Raw genomic sequence first — 22,561 nt, forward strand, 5'->3', positions numbered from 1 at the left:
AGCGACCAGCAATTTTTCCAAGTTTCTACTGATATTTCACTACAATCCATTGCTCTATTCCTACGTCAGTCAGTTTTACGGGAAATCAAAAAGACGGAGCCAGTGCTGTCACAATTTAAAAGCTGAATGTAAAAATTGAACTACAAAATGTACTAGATTGTACCAACTTCAAACAAATTTAATAAAATTATAGAAAGATGTATAAACATAAGTTTAAATTAAATTTTTTTTTCCAAAAATGTTATAGACTATGTCAATTATTATTTTAAGGATGAAAAATTTATATAAAGTAAATCAACTTGGCTATGTTTTCTAATTATTGTTACAATCTAGTACAATTTCTAGTTTATTTTATTAAACGAAAATATAAAATAACTTTATATTTGCGAACGCAGGGAAAATGTATTAGAAAAAAGGAAAAATGTACTAACGTATAAAATACACTAAAATGTACTAAAATTGTACAATTGTACTAGCTCTGGCAACACTGGACGGAGCCTATACAAATGAAGGCAACGAATGACATTCGTTAATCTTTGGCGCATCAGTACTTTTTCTCTAGAAGCGTTAGTCTCATTACTTAATAGGCACCCCTCGTGGGATTCTACTTAGAGTAGTCTTTTCTCTATTCTTTTGCTTTTTTCGAATATCGAATTTTGACCACATATTTGAATTTCAAATATTTTCTAGTTATTAGCAAGTTTGATTATTATTATTAATTCCATAGCAATGATTTCAGGAAACTCTTTTATATATAAACTTGATGCAATCAGCCACATATGTGCCTCTGCATAAGCATTCAATTGTTTTTTCAATTCATGTAATTGCATAACCATATTAAATATATCTATATATCAGCTACAGATTGAAATCTTCAATTATATTATTATATAGGTTGTCCCGCTCGAGAACCAACACATAGCAGAGGCGTATGGGGAGGCATTAATTTGAGGATTGGGGAGAATTTACCTCTAAGCCAAGTGGAGGAGATATATTATTTGAAAAGTCAGAATGTTTCTCTGTGAAAGCCCCTTGAAACTTTGAGGTTAGGACACAACCAACTAACTCCTTAGATTGGTTCGATCGTCTTCTAGTTACTATTATTTAATGCTTATTCTCATACATTGTACTAACTTTGGTAGTTACAAATTAATTATTTCCGAAATTTTGAGCCCCACATCAAGGCTCTATAAATCCTCAGATATGCCAATTGGCATAGAGGTGAATTGACCCCATCGTCATATTTTGAGTTTCCCTCTAAGCCTTCGTTTACTGTCACTTCTTTTGAGGGACACCTTGTATAATTACATCTGTGAGATTTTTCCATATCATTTCGAAAAGTTTCATCAATAATAAAGAATATCTTATTCGTAGTAAACGTCTAATTAGATTTAATGTCTAATATCAATCAGTTTTTTTTCTCTCTCTTTTTGACTTGTGTTTTTCCATTTTCCAAGAAAAGTTATTTCATTATCATAAGCACGAAATATTCGAGGAACAATTCAAAGTCGTTTTGCATCCGGTAGATCTAAATGAGAGTCCCAAGATCACTTTAATTGTCTAAAATATATATTGCAGAGGGCTGGAAAACAGAACAAAAAGTGAAATCTTTAATCAAGTAGCATTTTCCTTCTCAAAGAAATAAGTTTTTAGAATGTTTAAACTCAAGATTTATCTATCCCAACCTTATTACTCTTATTCTTCTTCTTTCTTGACATTCATTTGTTTCCTACAAGCCAGCGGCCTGTTTTTAATCTAGAGACAAAAGTTTTTAAAAGTTAGTAATTTATTGCCTTGGTCTTTAGTGATACTCTGTAGGTTTTTGCGGAAAATACGAGTTCTTTTGTGAGTTTTTAAGATCCAGGTAACAGTTTCTTCCACAATGTTTAGAACAATTGGTTCGTTACGAGATTTTGAAAACCGAAAAATGTATTTCATAATTTTTAATAAGTAGGTAATTGTAACGCAGTATATGAATCGAATAAAGAGAAAATTTAATGGAACCATTATTAGCGAAAGAAAAGTAAAACTGAATAGAAATATAATATTATAAACTTGCGTGTACTTGCCCACTGTAAACTTTTGAATTTAACTATATTTTTTTCTTAAATTATTCATCAGATCAAAAAAAGAAATATACTGTTTGAAAGACAATTCAATATGCTTCAATGTTTATATAAATTTATATTTTGAAAAGTATAGGAAAGTTTGAGGAACTTAGAAGCTCAAACTACCCTTTTTTTATTTTAAAGAACTGTACCTTGTACTTGTACTTTTCAAGGCATTTGCATTATTTTTGACTACAGAATATGCTGTTCAGTTTATCTATTACATCCTATATATAAAATAGTTATTTGTTCAGTGATGGAGTATGTTAAGTGTTAAGTGTTAAGTGTTAAGTATTAAGTGTTAAGTGTTAACTACTGAGAAAAAATCGGTTTTAAAATGTCTAAAAATCAAAGAAACCTAAAAAACATTATCATCCAAGCCCTTATTTCGACGTAGTCGTTAAAAAAGTACGAAATGAAATGTGAGAAATAACAAAATTTTGCATAGAATTCCATATTCTTACTAATATGTCTGACTAAATCTCCTTTCCGAGCGAGAAAATTTCCTACTTACTCGTATTTGCTCTCAGTTTTATCAGCTTGACTGACTAAGTAAGCATTATTCAAATATTGTTAGTTTTGTATGCACTCTAATTCATATTTTCAAAAATAATTTTCTTTTCTTTCAATTCATCAATCAATTGATGATTTTATAATAAGTAGTCGTATTAGACGTAGAATTAATGTCAAGGAAGCAATCCCTAGAGAAGCTAAAATATCAGGTACTTAATAAGTGTTTATTTACAGAGTCCTTGATTGTAAGTTCTATATAAAAATTATTAATCTGCTTCGTTATTGACGCCTGCCTATGTATCTTGCCAATTGAATTCGATTAATACCAGAGTGTTCATTTTTGAAAATCATTTGTTATGTTTAAGTATTCCAAAATTCAAATTAAAATTGTGTCGCGAAATTGCGTATTTACTTACAAAAAAACTAATACCGAAGCAAAATGAAGAAAATAAAATAAAAAATACACCAAAATTTATGAATTTATGAATTACTAATATTAATATGTCTATTCACTATAAATTTCCATAGACTAGAAATATGATAATGCAAACGTGTTGTGTGACGTTCACCAATGAATGATCTAAATAGTATCGAAAAATAACTTTATTGGAATCTTAGCTCCCGAAATTATTGAGGAACATCTAGGGGTAGGTATTAAAAAAATGATTTAAAAAAAATACTTAAATATATAAATAAGAGGTACAAGACTTTTATTAAATTGGGTGGGCTGGAAATTCCGTGAGCTGACACATAGGTGGCGCCAGTAGCCCTAACCTTCAAAAGACAATCCACACAATAATTTAGTAAAGTAGACACAATTGAGATAGCTTAGACCTGATTGATATCAAAGGAACTTTTTCGATATATCCTGAATGAATAATTGAGAATGCGAAAGCTCTGTTTAAAGTGGCAGGACGCAAGCTCACAATCAACCAAAACCAACAACGAATTGATGATTCTGAACAGTATTTAGAACAGTTTAATTGTGGCAAATTCGAATTTTTGCGTTAATATGTGACAATAATTGAAACAGCATGAAAACACGCAAAAGTTGGCTGACAAGGTTATCATCTTGAAAGAAAAATATCGTAAACTGTATCTATTACAGTTTTTGGAGACCGAAATAGCATAAAACAGCCACATTTGAATATAAGAAAGTGCTGTGTCTTCAATGCACCATGTCACGAATCAATGAAAATGACTAAATTACATAAATTGAGCGTCAGCATTCAGCAATTCTCCAGATATGGCTCCAAGTAATTTTTTCATATTCTCATGCTGTTTGGACAGAAATTTTGCACCAATGAAGAGGTTATCGCCGAAATTGAAGCATATTTGGAGGATGAAAACCAGTCGCACTAGAAAATTAGTATCGAAAATTGTATGATCGCTATAATCATTGTATCGCAGCCCACATATTATACAGTATGTTGAACTGCTTTTGAAAAAACGTCTACATGTAACAATAACTGTTACGATTTTGAAGACCGTTATGTATGGGATCTCAAAGCCCATAATCGTCAAATTTACCAGAGCCTAAAACTTCGCATTTCTTTAAAAGATGTTATTTAAAATTACTGCTCTATTGAACTAGCACTTGCTAAGTAATAAATAATATAAAAAAGGGTTAATATAATGAATGAAGAATGTAATAAACATACAGTGAAAACTGTAGATATTGTGGCTTCATATTGTAGAATAATTAGAGACATCTATAATATGAATGGTATATTAAAATTACAAATGTATTGCGCCATCTTGTGAATTGTCTGAAGAGTAGAAGTATAATTTGAAAAAAAAAAAAACAATTGGGCTGTCTACTAGTGGTCGTACTTGGAGTTTATAAATAAATAAAAATAGTTGCGATTTACGTTTGAAAAATATTGAGACTTACCTATTTAACTCACAATATTTTCTCAACAACTGAAGAATAGATCGACTTGAGATTGAAAAGAAACAAAAGTCAATAACAATATGTCTAACACGTAACCTACATTATTTACAAAACTTAAAACTATTGCCCGGTTTGCACTTGTGCCCTGAGTTGGTTGCTTAATGAAGATGTTAGGTTGCCCAACCTAAAAATTTAGATAGCCCGAAAATGAAGTTTCCATTTTTTAGAAAGTTGCCCGAAAACACACTATATTTTTGTGAGACCGTCACAGTAAAACGAAATTCTTGTAAATTTATTAAAAACATATCCGAAAATTTTATCAAGCGGACGCGTCTGTATTTCAGAAAAACGAAGTGTGTACTAAGGACATGTGGCGAGAGAAGGGGTCAATTCAGTCTGTAAAAATCTTGAAAAAAATTCAATGCAAACAGGTATTATTTTAAAATGCGACCCCTTTTCGTATATGCATCGACGGGGTTGCGGATCGTAGAACCCTCTCCTATCCATTGTATCATCGGATTAGGGCATGAAGAAGCTTCCGTCCGTGTGTGATGTCTCGATTTAATGTCCCAACTGGACCACATATTGTTTAAATAGAGTCAAGTAGAGTAGGTACATATAATGTATGTACAATGACCAACAATACGGACAATTATACGGAAAATTTAAATATAAATTTTTTAAGGAATTGAATAATACTGGATTTGTAGATATAATCTCCATCAAAAAGATATTTTATTGTGAAAAACTTTGTATCATAAATCATCACTTAGCTGCGCAATCTAATCTATCATTGTTTTTGGAAAATTTGATATATACAATTTTGTATATGCTGAATCAAATTTTCAGAACGTTCTTTTTGAATTAATTTGGCGAGTGGAAAAATTGTTTCTTTTTTAATCAATATGTAACAGTTCATTTCTTATATTAGAACAAATAGATCGCCTATTATTGTCTAATTTATAAGATTGTTTCTATTGAAAAGAAAGTGAATAGCGCAGATAAATAAAACAAGTTCTAATTAGCGTTTATAATGCTACTTCCAAATTCCAACAAGAAAAACGCGTATTCTTTTACCAATTACCAAAAAAAAGTTTTTTCAACAAAAATTTTTAGACTTATCTTCACTTTTAATTTAGGAAATTTTGTTTTCTGAGTTTTCAAAATGTTATCCTGAATGAATGAAAATTAATTTTCCAAAATTCTTTTTGACTTTTTCGGTAGTATCAATTGAACACTAATTAGTGAATTGTTTCAATTTCATCAATACTGATTTAAAAATCGTTTTTCAGCTTTATGACTAATAGACGAGTCGTTATGTCAACTTACTTACAAACCGAAAAAATGTTTTTCTAAAAATCTATTTGCTTATACAAGCAGCACTGAGCACTAAATTATTAGCTCGCTACAACTATATTATAGCGGTACATTGCGAGCTTAATTAAAAGTTGGCAGAGCTCTTATTTTTGGTCCTCCTTATGTGTTTTCAGTAGTAAATAAGCACTAAATTTTGATCTATAAAACGTAGAGATGTAAAGAAATGTGAAAGTAAGATTAATTTTACAGTGAACAAAACAACAGCTGCTAAAATAAAAAAAGCCGTGAGGAGCAGAGCTCCATCACGAAAGTCGAATTTTTCAATTCCAATTGACAACAAAGAAAAAATTGTCATAATGACAAGAAATTTCGAAAATGGGAAGTAAAAAAAATCACCCTAGCAACGATCATACTCGTATTATTCATTAAATAGGAGGCGGTCCAGTTCAACAATTACAACGATCAAAATTATTTCGGGCGTTTTGTGCTAGAAGAACTGAAGAAGAAAACTTTGAACTTGAGAAAGACAATTCTTCAACATCACCCTTACTTGCATGCGAAGTTCGAACCCTCTAGTTAAACTTTTTCTGGCCAAAAAATAAGAAAATATAACAAAAATGACCATAAAATGGAGAGGGGTGGAGATGGAAAGTTTCGACATTAGACAGGAAATCATCTCGCAACTAATTGAACCTACATGTGAAATTTTATTTTTCAGTCGCTTTTCGTTTGACCTGCAGAGGTGAGCAATTGCTGATAATCGTGTTCAGGAGGTCTCAAAACATGGGAAAAATGATGTGCCCACCATTTTTCTTCTAGTCATGCCTACCGTAATATTCTAATTTTTCTTTGAAAAATTCGACTAAAAATAGAATCAACCTTCTAGTCCGCTCAATTTAGTCATTCGAAGTTACATAAATTCCCACTAAGTTGAAAACCAGTGAAATATAATCAAAAATAAAATTTGAAAGTTTCCCATTATTTCCGTCAATAGAAAAAATCAAATGTCAAAAAATAAGTTATTCGCGATTTTCATCAAAACGGTAAGTTTTATCATAAAAATACCTCAGACAAAAATAGTAGACCCTAAAATTATCTACAAAAAACGTATTTATACTTTTTGTCCTACGAGCCACTGTTTCTGAGATATAATGATTCAAAAAGTTGTAAAAGCTATAATCCTTATAATATTCACACGTTTCTACGGCAACTATGAGGTGGTGTATTTAACGCGTTTTTCAACGTGGTTTAAAAAAAGTTTTGGAATTTAATCGTTCGAGTCGTAACTTTAAGATTCTTCTTCTTTTTCTTCTTCTTGTCGCCTAGTTGGAATGACCAACCTCCAACCCCAGACTGTAGGCTAGCTGATAACCAAGCCACGCTTGAACTTGGTGTAATATACCCGAAAGGTTGGAGGAAGACAAGCCAATTGAACTTGTTTTTTACTTTTAGTATTTTTAACGAAACATAGCATAACGATAATTTTTTAGGAGCTCCGTACATAGAAAAAAGAAAGCGAATGCCGTTGATAATAACTTCTTGTCGAGTTGAATTAATATTTTAAGTGTTAGTTACCATTACCGATAGAAAAAATATATTACAACTCTAGAGATGTATATACGTGGCGTAGTCATGCATATTATGACAATTACAACTTTTTCAATCGTTATATCTCAGAAACGGTGGCTCGTAGAAAAAAAATTATTGATGCGTTTTTTATAGATAATTTTATTATCAACAAATTTTGTTTGATGTATTTTTATGATAAAATTGACCAATTTTCTCAAAATCGCGAAAAACTAATTTTTCTACCTTTGACCTTAAATAAAATTTTTGCTATACACGGGAATGATGAAAAACTTTCAAATTTTATTTTCAATCATATTTTAAACAATTTTACTGGTTTTCATCTTGGTGGGAATTTATGTAACTTCACTCTAATTTGACCAAACATTCTCTGACCAAAAAATGTTTCATCAATATTCAACGTATATATATATATAACAATAAAATGTGAGAAAATATAGATAAATCCTTCAAATATCATATGTATTATCAGCGCCTTGTATAACATGAGAATAAGGTAGTTTCAGTTAGAAAGTTTCTCCAACAAATACAGAATAATAAAAAACAATATCTCTTACATTTACAATTTTTCCATAAGTTAATTAATTTTCGTATGTTTCTGAGCGTTAACGGCTTCACTGAAGCCATCTAGCTAACTAAACATGAACTACTATTCCCTTCCCCATCTATACGAGAATCGCCAAAGCTATAACAAAAATATTTAACAGAGAGCTACACCATTAGGCGCCATCAAGTCTATAAAAAAATGTAGGTACAGAAAAACATTAGAGAAGGGTTGAATTTGAAAAAACCGCAAAAGGTCTGTGGTAATTGTTTTTTAATAGAGTAGGGAAACACTTTTTATATGTTTTTTAAGGATCAAAAGGGTTGGATACATGTATTTATTCTGTCGACACATGTTTTTTAATTCGCCATCCACTTTTTTTAAATCATTTAGGGCTTGGAGTGTTTTTTATTATTTTTTTTCGTGTGTCATGTGTATACTGATTCCGTGATAATCATAGGGGTTGTTTTTTTTAGGTTTTTATGTGTAACCGGAGAAAGTATTTATCGTTAGTGTCAATATGTTTTTTGATATATAATAAAGATTGTAGCTTTTAATTGATATTATTAGAATGAAGGATAGATAGTGATATATTATAGGTGGGCAGATGAAAACTTTTCATACTTAGCAGAACTATAATCAATTATAATAACGAAAAATTTTTGCAACGTGGTGCTTTACTTATTTTATTTACTAGAAAATGTCTTTTCAGGACGAATGTTTATCGTTTGATTTCAGAAATGGATAAAAAAGTGTAAAAAGCTGACGAATTTTACGAGGGGGAACAAATATATTCGTGAAATAATATGCAAAGAATTATATATGAAAATCAGTCTACCTTGAAGATTGTTTTCATTGAAAATGTGTCTTTTGAGGACATATAATAATTATTTGATCTTAAATATGGCTGAAAAAGTGTAAAAAGCTGACGAATTTTACGAGGGGGAACAAATATATTCGTGAAATGATATACAAAGAATTATATATGAAAATCAGTCTACCTTGAAGATTGTTTTCATTGAAAATGTGTCTTTTGAGGACATATAATAATTATTTGATCTTAAATATGGCTGAAAAAGTGTAAAAAGCTGACGAATTTTACGAGGGGGAACAAATATATTCGTGAAATGATATACAAAGAATTATATATGAAAATCAGTCTACCTTGAAGATTGTTTTCATTGAAAATGTGTCTTTTGAGGACATATAATAATTATTTGATCTTAAATATGGCTGAAAAAGTGTAAAAAGCTGACGAATTTTACGAGGGGGAACAAATATATTCGGGAAATAATATACAAAGAATTATATATGAAAATCAGTCTACCTTGAAGATTGTTTTCATTGAAAATGTGTCTTTTGAGGACATATAATAATTATTTGATCTTAAATATGGCTGCAAAAGTGTAAAAAGCGGACGAATTTCACTAGGGAGGACAAATATATTCGTGAAATAATATACAAAGAATTATATATGAAAATCAGTCTACCTTGAAGATTGTTTTCATTGAAAATATGTCTTTTGAGGACATATAATAATTATTTGATCTTAAATATGGCTGAAAAAGTGTAAAAAGTGAACACATTTCACTAGGGAGGACAAACATATTCGTGAAATAATATACAAAGAATTATATATGAAAATCAGTCTACCTTGAAGATTGTTTTCATTGAAAATGTGTCTTTTGAGGACATATAATAATTATTTGATCTTAAATATGGCTGCAAAAGTGTAAAAAGCGGACGAATTTCACTAGGGAGGACAAATATATTCGTGAAATAATATACAAAGAATTATATATGAAAATCAGTCTACCTTGAAGATTGTTTTCATTGAAAATATGTCTTTTGAGGACATATAATAATTATTTGATCTTAAATATGGCTGAAAAAGTGTAAAAAGTGAACACATTTCACTAGGGAGGACAAACATATTCGTGAAATAATATACAAAGAATTATATATGAAAATCAGTCTACCTTGAAGATTGTTTTCATTGAAAATGTGTCTTTTGAGGACATATAATAATTATTTGATCTTAAATATGGCTGCAAAAGTGTAAAAAGCGGACGAATTTCACTAGGGAGGACAAATATATTCGTGAAATAATATACAAAGAATTATATATAAAAATCAGTCTACCTTGAAGATTGTTTTCATTGAAAATATGTCTTTTGAGGACATATAATAATTATTTGATCTTAAATATGGCTGAAAAAGTGTAAAAAGTGAACAAATTTCACTAGGGAGGACAAACATATTCGTGAAATAATATAAAAAGAATTATATATGAAAATCAGTCTACCTTGAAGATTGTTTTCATTGAAAATGTGTCTTTTGAGGACATACAATAATTATTTGATCTTAAATATGGCTGGAAAAGTGTAAAAAGCGGACGAATTTCACTAGGGAGGACAAATATATTCGTGAAATAATATGTAAAGAATTATATCTGAAAATTAGTTAACTTACAATTTAGGTATCAAGTATAAATTTTAGTTTACGTCTCAATGAAATAACAAAGGTCTCAAATGCATTTTTGTAGGATTGTTACCATCATTTGTTGGACGCAATTTTGTCATTTTATTTATCAATCCATATAACTTATTATAGTCAATAACTTTGCTTGATATTGAGCAAGAAAATATATGAAATCTCTTCAAATGTTCAGATACTGTATATGATGTTTGTTGGAATATAAGCTACTGCATAATGTTAATCATAATTCAAAAAATTTCCGAGCGAGTAGGTATAAAGATATATAGGGTTAAACATTTATTTAAATAATTGAATCATTCTTGTCTATGGTAGGCGATGAAGCGAAGAGCTTTTTCAAAGTATAGTACCACTATAACTAACACACAAAAAACTTAATAGTAACCAAGCTGAATTAGAATCTGAAAGATTATTGAAATACATTTCCACTTCTGATACTACTTCTCCGTTGGATATAAATCATTTTCCACTAATGGAGATTTTGAAATATGAAGTTAGAAGACGAATGGAGCCAAGTCTAGCGATTATGGTGGATATTATATTGAAGAAAAAATCAGATTATGAAGATCACAATATATTCTTGTTTATTGTTTGACTAGTGTGAAGATAATATACAAATATAATTTCGTTCATGTTCTAAAAAAACTAATGCTAATACCAGTTGAACTCTAACTCGATTTGAAGTCGTACATCTTATTAACTTCTGTTTGAATTCAGGATTATTGTTTCAGACTCAAGTCTCATCTTGAACGAAAAAAATCTTTTTGAACAAATTCCAAATTTTGTTGAGAAAGTTGTGTATATAAGTATGTTTTGTTCCGATCTTTCTGTACCTAAAAACTCAAGTAAAAATATTATTCACAGCTCCTATTGGAAGGACTATGGCTTTTACAACTATCTCTTGATTCATTGACGTTGCATAATCACATCCGCTATTTTTGGTATAATTTCTATTTTTGATGGCCTTTACGCGTATCGTCTTTAAGATGAAGCTACATAACTTTATACTGTTCGACGGCGAAGACTCTTCATACATATTCAACAGTCGTTTGTGCATCTGTTTTAGTGCTACATCTTCCAAAATCAAGAACTTTATATTCAAATCCTTTTATTGTACAAAAATACTGTTACTGATCTACAAAAATTTTCACATTCATGTCTAGTAGAAGTAAAACTAATTTCTCATTGAAATACATCTAAATATAAACATGAACAGCTAATTTTTTTTGCTTTTTCCTATTCATGTCTATATCTAGTTGATTTTTCCATCTTAATTTAATAAATTTCTTTTTAACCGATTCTTAATTAATAATTATTTTGCATAAAATGTTATCTTAAAAAAATCTATACTCTCCGGGGCATATAAATTTCTTTTAATTTGATTTCGTTACGAGATTAAAATAATTCTCATCATATCGTATAATATGAAACTCGTTTCTATGGAAAAAAAGTTATATCCCTACAAAATAAAAACAAAGTCTTCTGAATCCTCATCAGTCGTCGTCCGTGCAGCATCATCCGCTTCTCACCCGAGTCTGCTTTTTCTCCCCCATCCCACTCCCCCTTCTACACCCCTGCACCCCGTTACCCCTGATACTCCTCGAAGTTTCTACAGTCGGCCTCCGCGCGCCGACGAAAATCTAATATAAAACCTGGAAACAAAAGAAACCTTTCTGACGGACATTTCCGCGGAAAAGTGGGGGAAAAACTCCTTGCCCAGAACCAATGAAAACTCGCCTGCGTTCAGATGTTTTATTGATCGGTATTTTAGACGCTGAAAATACTTCAGACATTCAAACGGTGCCGACTTATACACCTTCTGAGTGTGGGAAAAAGAAAACCGGGAAGTTCTTTCCTTTTAAAAAGGAACGAGAATTCGTTTTCTACACTATGAAGTGGAATGGAGGATTTTTATCGATGATGTGGGAGTGAGACAAGAATCGTAAGAGCGAGAAGGACGGACGCTCACTCCGTTGTTTTTCATAGCTCACTGCCTTTCTTTCGCTTATACCGTTCTTTCATTTTCCAAGGACCATTGTTTTATGTTATTTTACATTTCAATTTTACGCGATAGGAACAAGCGAGCTTCGTCCTTATTTCCTTATTCAGGACCAGAATTCACGTATTTCACGAAGAATTATTAATGAGGGAAACCGGATTATAACCTGGCAGGTATATTTTTAGTATAACTGTAGCTATATCAAAAGGAAACTCGCTAAGAGCTCTATCATATACGGGAAAACGATTTATCTCCAATAGTCCATAGACGACTCGAAAAATCGCCAATTTTTTTATAAATACACACATTATTCTATTTTTAAACGTAATCTCTGTCGATATCCATGCAGTTTGTCTAACGTTACTCAAACTTTATTATTCCCTTCAATAAATTAGAATTTTTGAGTGTAGTCGTTATGTGATAGTCAAATTTCTGTAAATTAGGAAACTAAATTATCAGATTTTTGCACCTTAAACCAAGCTCCCTCGCTTTGTATGCGGAAGAATTTTTTTTTCAGTCAAATACGATCTTTTATTTTCCAAATATCAATCAAACTGAATTAGAATATTTGGAATATATTCTTTTTTGTCTTAGTCAATGTGAATTAAAGGTACTTCGTTCCAAAAAACTGTTCACCTATATTTTATTGGCTAACGAAACTACCTAGACCTCCTTCGATACCGATGTCCCAACATACCTGCTGTTAGTGTCTACAGTAGATACACATTTCTCTCAAAAAAGTATTTTATATTATAATTGAATCACCTCTTAACCTAATTGATAACTTATTAAGAAGTGGATATTTCTATAAGATAATATCAGACTAGAGAGGAGGTATTCACAATAATTGGAGAGATGATTGGGAGGAGAGAGATTTAGGACACTATAAGCACGTCATCATCGAACTCAAAGACCAGGATGTCCATGAAGAAAGTTTCAAGAAGTAACTCAACAGTAACGCGTATGAAGGCAATAACTGAATCAGAGAAAAAGAAATGCTTATGAGGAGCTCCCAATAAGAAAAAGAGGTTTTAGTAAGTAGACATGATGTTGTAGTAAGGTATCAAAACAGCTCTGAATTAGTTAAAGCGTGAGCATTTCCGTTCTTATCCTGAACAACCCAGATATTTTTCATACGATGATCTAGTAGTCGTTATAATATTTTTCATACTTAAGCGATTATTCACAATTGAAATAATTGTCCCACAACATAATTTTCGATTTGGTTATATCATATCGTGAATTCTCTTCAATTGTATCAAGTATGCCGATCCCAAACAGACGGCAATTTCTGTTGTTTGTTCATGTTTGAAAGTGATGTTGCAGAAAAAGTGCACGTGATCATCTTTTGGTTGGTGTTGAGAACTCTACTATTCAATAATTTGTTTTCGATGATATTTTTGATATACTTTTTCAGTTACTTATAAGGTTTTTCCTGATTCTTTACATAGAAAATCATTCTGCCCAATTTCTGAATTACCAAATAACGAAATAGTCATTTTTAGATCATGGAAGGAGCTGTAAGAAATATTTTAAAAATCTGAGCGTTTATAATTCAATGGTAAATTAAATCAAATCAACATACCATGGAAATGATCATAGGCAGCGAGAAAACGATATAATTAATGAATAGAAACAAAATGTTGATGAATGGAAATAGTTCTAGCGTTTCGTGCATCTCTTTATCTTTTAAATAATATGCAATGAGAACAAAGATGGCCGCCTTAAAACTAACCTTAATTTATCAATGTCTTCAAGATAAGGAAACAATGGAGTGTGTAAAACATCCATTGTTTCTGTTTATACGGCAAAACAACGTAATGTCGTCGAAACAAAACACTGCACAATGACCAAGGCCTTCTATTAAATTTGCTTGGGAATTCGAGCAGCTATACGGGACGTAACCTTAAGTTTTATAGGGAGAGTTTTACGAGATTAATGCTTTTAGTTTTATATAAGTCGTTAAACATTCTTTATATATATATACCCTTAATATTTTTCGAAACTTTCTGTAAATTTATTATAATATACTCTTATGAGTAATTGAGGATACTATTAAGATGAAAGTCCATGTAATACAACTAACAATAAATAGAAAATATTATAAATTAGTCAAAATTTTCTGACCTTCAGAAGTCTCGAACTCAACACTCAAGTATATTCCTAGACTTAAAGTTTGGTTAGGTTAGATTAGGCGATAAGTTTCCGAGGGAAGTCGAATGGTTTCGAAAATCAATATCTAGGCGAAAACATGAGTCTTTGAAGTGAGACTTGTGCTATTTGGCAGCATTCTACGTCATACCAGAAGTAATATATCACTTTGCACGTCAATGTTAGTTTCTCGACTTTGTCCTTCCGCACCTGTAGCCTCAATCTCACGGTAATAAAAGAAAAATCATCAAATCACTTCACTTTAAGTCGAATCCTACCTGGCATAGTCTGCTCTGCTTGAAAAGTACAGAACATTGGAGCACAGTGATGGCAACTCATCAAATCTTTTATTACACACTTGATTATGTCGTTGTAGATAGTCAGTATTAGCTAATACACTACAACCATATGTTGAATGATCTCTGATGTTTGTTGACACTTTCTGCATTTGGGGCATTGAGTGTTCGAATCCGATTTTTTTTTTGTAGTCATTCGTGTTAATAACTTCATCCCAGATAGTCATCCTGAAGCGGTCTCTGGAAACAGATATCCACTAGTAAGCCGTCTGTTTAAACCTTTTATGTCAACATGCGGCTGGTAGAGGTCGCAATGTTATTTACCGTTATTTGCCTTTCGTGATAATTGTTCCAGTTTCTTCAAGTCAGATACTGGTTTCTGATTTCCTGTGAAATAATTCACGTAGTTTCATAACTGTTGGAGTGTAGATTAACTAGGTCGATAAAGTCTCTCCTAGCTTCTTTTCGAGGTAATGTTGTTCTAGTCTGGATGACTACTTGTGGTGCTTGTTCATCATTATTCGTATTAACCTCTGAATACCCTCTAGCTCTGAGTTCGTCCACTTCAGGATACCAAAAGAATACGTTAAAACAGGCGTGCTAGAGGTGTTGATTGCCTGGACTAAATTGATTTCATTTAATTCGGACTTCATAAGTCTTTTGGTGTATTAAATATTATTATTATTACTAATATTATTATAATTTTTTGACATATCTTAGTTTTTAATGGTTTTATTTATTATTGATGACTTCAACATCTATTTTCTAAATATCTATATGTAGTGTAACAATGAAACTAATAACAATTATGGGCGCTAGTCAAAGGATCGAGAATGGTGAAGATGTAGCACAATAAACAAAGTTTGATAACTACCTAAACTTACTATATATATACACATCAACCAAACAATATATACACAGCGTATAAACTAAGTCGCGCGTGTCGAAATCTCAAGGAGCTGCGTAGCTTCGCAGAGACCTGGACGTTCGAAAGCTGCTGCCCCGAGTAAGAATGAATTTCTGTTCGATACCAAAACGTATATCGGAGAGAATTAAGTTGATTGCATGCTATTAGGACATTAAGAATAAGCTGCGTAGCGCCGCTGAAAGAAGATCATAAAAGAGAGGAGATTTGAAATTCCTAAAAGAAAGGAACTTGAAATTCCCTGTATTGTGGAAGGATTATTGTTTTCTTGAGGAAATGGCGTGGTCGCCACATTATAATATTACTTGTTTTATTTTTCATATTACTATTATAATTTGTAAAAGTAGTATGGCCTTAATGACTAATTTTAATTTAATATCACAAATTCGAACGTCCTTGAACGTATATTTTACGTTTTTATGTCTATGATTATTGTATTGTATTGATTATAATATTTTTTATCGTATTTATTTGGAAATTTTTGTGGTTGCTTCACTCAGATAATATGAACTGCATTCATAATCCTTGTGAAACGTTTCATTTATTTTTCTAAAAAATACGATTTAAGAACGTAACCATGCAAATGACAGTTTGTAAAACTCCACATTTCATACCTCATTCCAGACTCAACTTTTATATCAAACAGAAAAAACTGGATCTGTTTAATTATAATTAAAACTCTAACTTTCATGAAGCGTTCTCGTAAATAGAAAAAGACGCCTATCTGTGGATTTTTTGTCTCGTATGTAAATATGACGTAATTAAAAAGGACGAGAGTGAAAAAGCTTGTATAAGTTTCAACTTAAGTGAAAATATAAATGCAGGGGTTTTTACGATATAAATATTCATATTTTACAGGAAAATAACTTTTCTTTATACAGCCAGAAAGAAACATATGTGACCCGGGTTTAACTCAGTTAAGGGTTTATTGTCCGGTGTACACAGGAAGCTTGTATTATAAAACGGAATTTATTGCACAATGGTTTCCATAATTCAATCGAAAAATTATACTTTTCGGTTCATTAAAAAATATTAAATGTTTAAGAGAGTCTAAGCTAAAACTTTAAATTATACTTTTCCTACGACCATAGAAAGTAGTTTATTCCACACATGTACTAAAAAATAAAAAACATACATATATTGAAATGCTTCTTTTTCTAATGTTTAATATGGTTTCGACCGATAGAGGGAATACGCGAATACAATATGAATCTGGCTGGGTGCCGGAAGGCAAAAGGCCAAATTTAAGAAGACTGAAGAAGTAGACAATATGATTTTTTGAGGTTATATTAGTTTGTTGTAATTTGTGTTCAAATACATGTCTGCAAGATAATTTAAACGTTAAAATTAAGTGTTATTACTATTACTGGGTAATGTATAAAGCAGTTAAATGAAAATATATTCTCCATAGTTAAGGAAAACATTCTTCATGACTCTCTTGATTTTACTAACGTCTAACAGGTAAGTTAAAAGTTTAAAAAAATATTTCATAATCATTCTATTCGTTTTTTGTCATTTCTTCTATTAAAAAATATTTTGTAGGACTTTTTAACTTTTATGCACACGTGTCTATATACTTTCAGCACATGTGTGATATTGTTTAATTGACGTTCTTATTTAAAAAATACGTTTTTTTGAAGATTTTTTCACGTCGTCATCATTTTCTGGTGAATTTCTGATGAATGGTGTATCTATCACTTTCCAAACTCGTTATGTATTATATATTATTACATATACAAATTTTTTGTGGTTATTCATTTGAATATATTATTCGATGTTTCTTATGATAACTTTATTCACAATTCAACATATTGGTTATAATAACAATGAAATGAAATATATGAATAACTAAGAAATGAACCAAAGGGGTTGGTTCGTTTGTGGGAATGTGGCAATAGAATATCAAAGTGTTTATGATGCTTTAAATTTTGTGTAAATTAATCAATTCTTGTGACTCACAATCCATTATTTAAAATGAGACTTGACGTAAATATGAAGTTTGTTGATTTTTTTTTCAAAGGTCGAAATAAATACACTGGCGAGCAAAAAATTGAGGTCACTTCAGAAATTGCGCATAATTTTAGCATCAATATTGATAAGAATTAGTAGGCGTTAAAGCAAATTTTATCTGAGACTTGACAGCTGTCATTTGATGTATTAGAGTACGACTTTGATGAAAAATCTGCCTTTGCGCTAATTGAATTTCCCTTTCCTGTTTTCTAGTTTACTGTTGATTCTTTGTGTAAAACCTAACGATTGCAAAGTGTAGTGATTTAACAGGCCTATAATGCCTTTAGATCCGATTGTTGTGGCAAGAATTGTTGTGCTGTTAAAGATGATCCGGGACAAAGTTAAACTGCAAGAATTGTTGGTGCTAGCCTTTGCGGAGTGCAAAGGGTGTACCAGCGCCTTCTGGAGACTGGCCTGATCACTAGAAGACCAGGGCCTGGACGAAAAAGAGTTACCACTCAACGAGATGACTGTTTTTTGGTGTCCCCAAGCTTGCAGAATTGGACAGCTACTGCGGTTTCACTGTGAAATCGGTTGGAAGAAGTGAATGGTAGTGAATGGATCGTTAGAAGAAGACTTCAAGCTGCTGGACTGTCATGTAAAAAAATGGCTACAGGTCCCCCGTTGCAGCGCCAGCATCGAACTGCAAGATTGACATTTGCCAGAGATCACGTTCGTTGGAATGATGATGACTGGAGCTGGGTATTGTTCTTAGATGAGTCGTGTTTTTGCCTCACTGCGTCAGATGGACGTCGACGAGTGTGGAGAAGACCTGGGGGAAGATATGCTGAAGTTTGGATTAACGAGCCTCTTCCATTTGGCGGTGGGTCAGTTATGGTTTGGGCGGAAATACTGCAGAAGCTCGTACAGAGTTGGTCTTCATAGAAAATGGCTCCCTAACCTCTCACAGGTACATTACCGAGGTGCTAGAAGACCATGTTATATCTTTCATGGTGACTACGGGGGAGCTTAGCATTTTATGTAAGATAATGCGAGACCACATACAGCCAGAATTGTCAGAGAGTATCTGGATGAGATAGAAATTAGGCGATTTGACTAGCAATCACGCAGCACAGACTTGAATCCAATAGAACATGTCTGGGACGAGTTGGGACGACTGATCCGCAGACACACACCAGACCAAGAACTGCCCAGGAGCTGAGAAGATTGCTGTTGCAGAAATAAGAGATAATCTGTCATTCTATAACACGATAGTGCAAGTCTGCACTATGCGAGACGAACCTTGAGAAAAACCAGGAAGGTATGGGAGGTACAGGAAGGAATTGGAGGTACAGCACCACCTACCATACTCGTCCAATCCTTGAAATATTGGTGATAACGTGTGATTAAATTATTGATTCACAATATAAACTTTTCCAAGAACGAACTTCTCAGATTTTTAGTCGTGTATTACTGTAAGATTCTTGGATGTTGATTCTGAACTAACGTTTTAAAAATAATTTGTAATACGAGATCACCCTGTACAGAGATGTATTACTGGAGAAATGCTCTTAGCAAACGAAAATTTCAACAAACTCCTAATGACTTCAGGAGAAATAAATAATTTGAGACCCTCGAGTCGTTATCTCGTATCTGGGACAAAGTAGAAACAAAGTAGAAAAAGCAGCGTTAGATAGAGAGAGCAGCACAAATGGAACGAAAATGAAAAGAGAAAGAACACCTTGGGGCTGAGACTGTCGGACAAAGACGGCTTCTTTTTGTATAATGACATTTTCATATTAATGACTACAGCAAAATGGCGAAACTTACGTCACTTCCTTTCGTTTGTGGGCGTCTTCATTTTCATTTTAATTCATTTAATTGCACACGATTGTTTTATTCAGATTGGAGAAAAGTTTACAAAAGTTTATTTATCATGTTTGATAAAAAGCAGGCTTCAATATAGATTCTAAATTTTTATCTTCGATATAATTTTTGACTAACTATAACAAACTACATTGTTTTGGAATATTTATTTTTTATTTCCTACATAAAATTTTTTGTGTTTGTGTATTTCGATGATACCACTTCTTCTTCATGATGATTTTACTTTGAGAGATGGACATTGAAGGTCTCCAGCATGCGTAAGGTGTAAGCTTTTGAAGTGTGGCTCTTTAGACAGATCCTTAAAATACCATGGAAGGATCGGGTGATCAACGACGAGGCGCTAAGACGAATGAACAGAGAACGAGAACTATTAACAATTGTAAAGAGAAGGAAAGCTTCCTACTTTAGCCACATTTTTAGAAATAAAAAATATGCCTTGTTACAGCTGATCATGAGAGGGAAGATAGAAGGCAGGCGCGACCTGGGTAGAAAAAGATTTTCATGGTTGAAAAACCTTCGAGATTGGTTCCATGTACGTAATGCCGTAAATGTAATACGCATAACTGAAGATCGTAAGGAATTGCAAAGGATGATTGCCAACCTTCATTAGAATAAAGCAGAATAAAGAAGAGATGATACTACTGTTTTACAGTGTTATGTATCTGCTAGACGATCTCTTCGTTGGTTCCTAAGGTAGCATCATCAATAAGAAGCTTGAAAGCATCTTGAGGGGTCTTTACATCTCTCAACAGCTCCCTATGTCTAGATAAATGCATGACAAGGTTTCTTTCTGCAACCTTACTACGTTCTGGCTTTTCCATGAACCAAATATAAGAGCATTTGATCCTCCATCGAATCAAATGATTATGTCATTGGCCTTCCTCATTTTCAATGCTTCGTTGTCTTCATTTTCACTTTTCACTAGCATTTAGTTCATCATCAAAGTTATCATATTTAATGACTAAATCGAAGTCGGTGTTACTGTCATCACCCAATAAGCTTTCTGAACTGTCAACATCATTTTCTTCTAAACATTCTCGAACTAAGTCTGATCTATAATGTAAATTAGGCGCTATTGCGTTGATAAATAAAAATGAACAAAAACTTGCAACAATATAACACTGGGGTCACACTGACTCCAAGGCAGGTTGTTGTTTATTTTCGAGGCAAGACAGTAGCGGACTGACTAATGGCAGTAATACAAACACATAACAGGTTTTTAGATAGGAACGAAATATCCCTAAAATCTGCTTTATTACTGAAAGACATTGGAAAATACTGTTGGGGTATGTGGACCCCAGGGTTATACACAAATGTTAGAACAAGAAATACGCGCATATTTTGACTATATTTATTTATATAAATTCAACATTCCAGTTTTCAAATATTTATAATGAATTATATTACTTATTTAATATCTAGTAACCTGGAATAACTTCTTACGATGTGGTACATTGTCACACTCTTTTTAATCATATTGTAACTAAATTTACTGATAATTTTCTTCTCTTATGCTCTTAGTAATACTCATCGACATTTTACATTCAAGCAAAACTTTATTATCCATGGCTATAAAATTACGGGCTAGCTTTATATGCATGCTCTATATATGCATGTATATATAAAACGTTTTATAAATTTTATTATTTCAGAGCGTCTTGTTGGGCGAACTAACATAAACAAAAGATGGGACAAGGCTGAACAAATGAAGAGGAAGGAGAAGAAGAGGTAAATGATTCGGAACAAAAGAGAAACGGACGGCGTGAGCGGCGCTCTCTTGATAAACACCGCCATCACATTTGCATTTGAATCACGTGGTACATGTGTTTTTAAAACGAGCCAGAAAATATACCAGACTTGTTTTATTTCATTTCACCAACATTTTATCGTCTATTTTCATCATCAGAACATTATTTAGAATGTTGTTTACCTTAAAATTATTGTTGGGGTATAAAAAAAATATTCCACTTTATTGAATTGCTTAAAAAAACATATCTTTACCATTTTTTAGGTATATGTTTAGTTTGTTATACATTGGTTGATATTATTTTGTAAAAATTACAATCGATAATTTTAATTTGATTCGCATTTCGTGGTTTTAGTGTCTGAATAAAGTTTTTTGATTACTGTTTCATCAGAATTGAAATTAGGACTAAAATCAGCTTATAAATGAACTAACAAATACTGTTAAATATCATATTAATGAGGGTTTTTTCTACAGTAGGAGCTTATAACATATAAACTAACTTCTCATTTTAGTTAAAATTATTTACAAAACTAAGCATAATTGTCGCATCTCGGTTTAAAGACACTTATGTACGACAAAGAAGTGATATCCCTTGTGTTCAATACAAATTTTAGAGGAAGCTATTTTAGATTTTCCACACCTAGTTTGATCTAATTCTTGTGTCCTACAGAAATACAATTATGGATTAAGCTTTGCTAATATTACAAAAAGTCTGAAAACCTGGTCATAGTAGCATCCAATAGGTCGATAATTTACACAGATCCGAAAGTAACTTTCTGTTGTAGAAATTAACCAGAAAAAAACCATTCATAGTTCATAAACAATTATCAAAATTGCATGACATAAAAAGTTCCTTATGCTAAGGCAGACGGCATGCAACCAAACAAAATATTTCATTAGCTTCTTCACTAAAGCATCTATATCATCATGAAGTAAGTGAAACTAACAGATAAAAAAATCGTTTGCTTCAGATTTTTGTGTATTTGAGATTCGACGTATACCAAAACCACAAACGTGTCTTTTATCTCAGGTGAAAGTAGATGATCTTCCATTTGAACAAATATAACAAAAAAAAATCAAATGAGTTATAGTGATTGTACTATTAAGTATGTGTTCATTTGTTTTCTTAAAACCTCAAGCTAGGAAT

Source organism: Diorhabda sublineata, chromosome 6 (genome assembly GCF_026230105.1).
Source record: "Diorhabda sublineata isolate icDioSubl1.1 chromosome 6, icDioSubl1.1, whole genome shotgun sequence".
Classification (NCBI taxonomy): Eukaryota; Metazoa; Arthropoda; class Insecta; order Coleoptera; family Chrysomelidae; genus Diorhabda; species Diorhabda sublineata.